This window comes from Rousettus aegyptiacus, unplaced genomic scaffold (assembly GCF_014176215.1).
Source record: "Rousettus aegyptiacus isolate mRouAeg1 unplaced genomic scaffold, mRouAeg1.p scaffold_m13_p_1, whole genome shotgun sequence".
Taxonomy (NCBI): domain Eukaryota; kingdom Metazoa; phylum Chordata; class Mammalia; order Chiroptera; family Pteropodidae; genus Rousettus; species Rousettus aegyptiacus.
Genome location: NW_023416284.1, coordinates 49,709,662 through 49,714,431, shown reverse-complemented (window position 1 = coordinate 49,714,431; position 4,770 = coordinate 49,709,662). Strand labels below are relative to the sequence as shown.

The 4,770-nt window shown below is 30.2% G+C and overlaps 1 pseudogene; it reads left to right on the top strand.

The window, feature by feature from the left end:
- The first annotated feature begins 4,003 nt into the window (after nucleotides 1–4,003).
- Nucleotides 4,004–4,122, top strand: LOC118605487 (annotated as a pseudogene).
- The last annotated feature ends 648 nt before the right edge of the window (nucleotides 4,123–4,770 follow it).

Below are 4,770 nucleotides of genomic sequence, written 5' to 3'. Positions count from 1 at the left end.
TATAAAATATTAATATTAGTTAACATTTATTGACTACCTACTATCTGCCAAGCAAAGTACTTAGGTTAATACATATACCTCACAACAAACCTGTAAATATGAATTAGATCTAATCTTCTGATAAATAAAAAAAATGAGGCTCATTTAAATTAAGTAACATGCCAAATTACCCAACTTGTAAATAATAGTCTCTAGGTCTATGCAATTCCAGGATCCTTCTATAACACCACAGCATGGCTATTAATGTATATTAGACATTATGTATTCAAAATCGCTCGTTTCCCTGATGAGAAACTGAGCTACAGAGAGACAAAATGCCTTACCAAATGCCATACAATTAATGAATGAGAGACAAGGCCTCTGGACTTCCAGTTCAAAGTGTGTTTATCTCCCCCATGTTGAAATACAATTATCTATAATATAGTTAAAACAATAGTCTATATTGTTTTATTGTCTAAGATTTTCTAATTTAAGAAAATTTTAATAACTTACCTTGTAAAAGCAATAGTCTATATTGTTTTATTGTCTAAGATTTTCTAACTTAAGAAAATTTTAATAACTTACCTTGTAAAAGCAAGAAATCTACAAATAAATTACATCATTATTAAAAAAATAGATTTTTTTCCTTAGAGGGATTATACCACTTCAGTGCTTTAGGTTTTTAAAAAGCGTTATATTAGCCTTTGTAATTTAACACTTTTGCAGTAAAACAATTAATAATAATAATAATAACATCTAAGCATATTACAAAAAATACATGTTCACTCTAATGATTATTCTTTGAATCCTTCAAATTTTCTTCCAATTCCTTTATCATGTAGAAAATGTAATATTATTAAATAGATATTTTTAGATATTCAGATTTTGCCTTATTTGCAAACATAAAAGCTATTCATGTTTTAAGCAGGATGATGAGAAGTAAGACTAAATAATTACTGAAGGGTATCCAACAAGTTTTTACATGATATAAATATTACATCTGTCTCCTTAGCATATTTACAATATTCTGAAGAGGTTATTACCATTATTTCCATTATAACTGGCATATTATATGCTTTAACAAATAAATTTTGAAAAAAAATTTAGGATATCCAACAAGAAAACAATGTTAATACTAACATTCAGATTAAATATGTAATGCTTATTAAGGGATTAATATATAACAAGCACTGTGCTCTGATCATCTTTTTCATGCTCCATCTCATTTAATCTTCACAGTAACTTAACACTAAAAAGAAAACACTTTTATCATCCCATTTCACTCATAAGAAAATTACACTTCGGAGACCTTAACAGCTTCCTAGTTGGTAATGAAAGAGCTATCATTCTGACCTATATCTTCCTGGATTCCAAGTCCATAAATTTATCCAACACAATAACATTAAAATAATGTCTTTGGAAAGGGCAATATGTCTTAAAACTGTTAGAATATCCTTCAGAAGTTCCCCAGGGTGTCGTCAAGGGTTGAGAATCATTAATGTACATAAATACCTTCTTAAGCACTTGCAAATAGGAACTAAGTAAGTTATACCGATTTCTTTCATATCAAATAAACACCATGTTGTACAAAATTTATCTCAGATTGATTGCACTACATGCATAATTTCTGAAGTGAGTTGGAAGGAAGAAGAGTTTCAAAGAAAAAGAAAGTCATAGAGGGAAGAGAAAGAAGGGCATATTTTGTTAAAATGAAAGTCACTTGCTGTGATTAAAGGTTACACTGTGAAGGGTTTGTCAACCTGATGAACCTTGCAAAAGTCTGATCATTTCTTCTCAGGAATCCCTATTATTCAATTTCCCCATCTTTAAAGAAATTCTTAGCTTGAAATAATAAATTTTACATTATAGTACTGATATGTGAATTAGGTATATCAAATGTACTATTAGCTAAACAGTAACTTAACACATAATGGTTAAATGGCTAGAAGGAAGAAAGGGTGGGTGGGAGGATATGGTAAAACATAAACTTCACAGGTAGGCATGAGGAAAAGTGTTAAGGTACAGGGGAAATTCTAAAATACTAGGAATTTCAAATTTTTTCTCAATATAATTATTTTAAAAAATGAGATTCTAATCACATGAACATATTTATAATGAAAAACAAATGCATGATCACCTTTATGTTTTAGATAAATCACTATTTTGTCCCTGAGTTGCCAGACTTAAGACAGATTGATTCAGGGAGACAGTAGAATCAGGAAAACAATATATGTAAACTGTTTCAGTAATCCAAATACAAAGTTATGAGCTCCAAAAACAAAAAACAAAAACAAACAAACAAAAAGCCAAAGCTTTAAGAATGGAAAGGAAAAAAGGATTATAGTTGATATTTAAGTGGTAAAAGTGATATTACGGTGAACATTAAATGTGGGTATAAAAAGTACTTTCAGACAAATTCAGGCTTCTGTATTGCACATTGTTTATCTAGATAATGGGGCCAGGGAGAAGAGAAATGGGATGTTTTGTTCATGTTAAGACAATAAAACAGATTAAAAAAAAAAAAAAACAGGTGGCAAGACAGGAAGTTGTTTACAGTGTCAAACACTTTTATTTTGAAAAGAAACATTCATGATCAAAGAGTAAAATATCTAATTTCCAAGTTCTTTAATATATGATAAATGTAAAGACAAGTTCATCAATAATATAATTCCAAATGGAATAAGACATAAAATCATAATGATTGTGTTCATATTAAATTTGTTTACCTAAATCCTATATTATTTTCCTAGAAGCTAAGAAAGTTGGGCATTAAAAACAAAAATTTATTAACACAATTAAATGTGTATGTCTTTGCTTTGCGCTTATGATGTAGGAAATAGCTATAATCCTCAAACTGCACCAAGACATAGGCAACTGACTACTTAATATACAGGGTCAATCCCTCCATTTGTTCCATGAAGTATTCATGAATTTTAACTCTATTCATAATAAAATATGTCCAAGAACAATAGGATTGCACTTAATTCCAAAAATTAAAATGACAAATTCTGGCACACATCATCATACTATTTTTATACTGCAGAAAAGTAACCTCAATATCCGAGGTCATAGAGACTCTGACATGTTAAAAGATTTGAGAATTTATGGTTTTTCAAACTAAATAAGTAACCGATAAATTTATTTAAAAGTTGAGAAAATGGTTGTACATTTTTCATTGTAAATAGTACAAAAAAATTAAATGCAAACCAATTTAAAGAAAAAGAATCTTTAGAAGTTTATGTAACTCAACACTACAAGGTTAGATGTGGCTTTGTGAGTGACTAAATTCAGAACTGTCTTGGTTTCTTCTACTGAGCTTCAATAACAAGATACTATTTTCATCTATTATTTTGGCAGTTTTTAAGAAATATTGCTAATTAATGAGGGTGGAACAACAAGGACCTCATATATAGCTTGAAAAAATGAAAATCACTATAATATTTCTGTTGAGCAGTTGTCAGTATAAATCGAAATTCTCAATATTGTATAATGGTTAAAAATTGGAAACAATCTAAATTTCAAATAATGGTCAGGTATATCATTATATATTCCAGTGATGTTTAATACTATGAAATTACACCAAGTGTTGTAAAAATTGTATCAATATATTAGAAAATGTTTATGATGATACACACACACATATACATAATATGTGCAAAATCATCTCTGGGATTTAATGTCATATGATTATATGTATATTATATATACTTACTTCAGATGATCATGATCTCTTCTCTAATTGTTAAAATAACCTTCAAACTCTTCTCTTCCCTGATTCCCTGCCTCATGTACATTCTCCTGAGTTTTGCCAGTTATCTTTCTAAACATATATCTGATTGTAATCCTTTCATATTTTAAAATCCTTAGGGTTTTCTGGTGCAGACTATATCAGTAATCTACATAATATTGTATAAATGGTTATTCACAATTTACCCTCACAACCTGTTCAGGTTCAATCCTGATCCTGTCCACGTATGTACCTATAACTATGGTTTCAGTGCCTCTAAAAAATCCAACATGTTTTATCTACAGCCATGCTGCCCTGAACGAGCCCCATCTTGTCTGATCTTGAAAGCTAAGCAGAGTTGGGCCTGATTAGTACTTAGATGAGAGACCACCTTGAAAGACCAGGTGCTGTAGGTATAAAACAAACAAACAAACAAATAACTAAATAGAATGAGGGATTGTAAACTGATAAGGTCCTTGCAATCTGTGAGTTCAACCAATGGTTGACCAGCCTAAAAAAAAAATAGTCCAACATGTGGAAAAGTATACACACTTTTATTACTCTAGGTATTGGTTTATGCCATTCTGGACTCTAGAATGTCTTTTTTCACTTCCCAGTTGCCAAAGCATCACTAGAATATCTTCTACTCTGTTAAACTTTCCTCAGATTCTCCACCCTAGATAAACTTAGCCTATTTAAATTATAGTCTAGTATAATTCCACAGAACTATACATGTTATAATCTTCATCCTGTGTCCCCCATGCACAGAAGCGCAAAAAGCCAATAAATACTTGTTAAGTGAATGAATAAATGAGTATCTATGGATCATTGAAGTCACAAAATGCTTTGAAAATTCATATAAATAGTATTCCTAGTTTCTTCTAAGAATTTAAACTACCAATAGAATACAATTTGTCTTAGGTATATCACCACTTGTTTCTTTCACCTTGGCTTCTCCCACCTCTTTGTATCCCTTCTTTGTTTCTCATACCTCCATCCCCAGAGACATCTCAAAATATACTCATATTCTTCTTTGCCTTTATTTTCCTCTAGGAGAATTATAT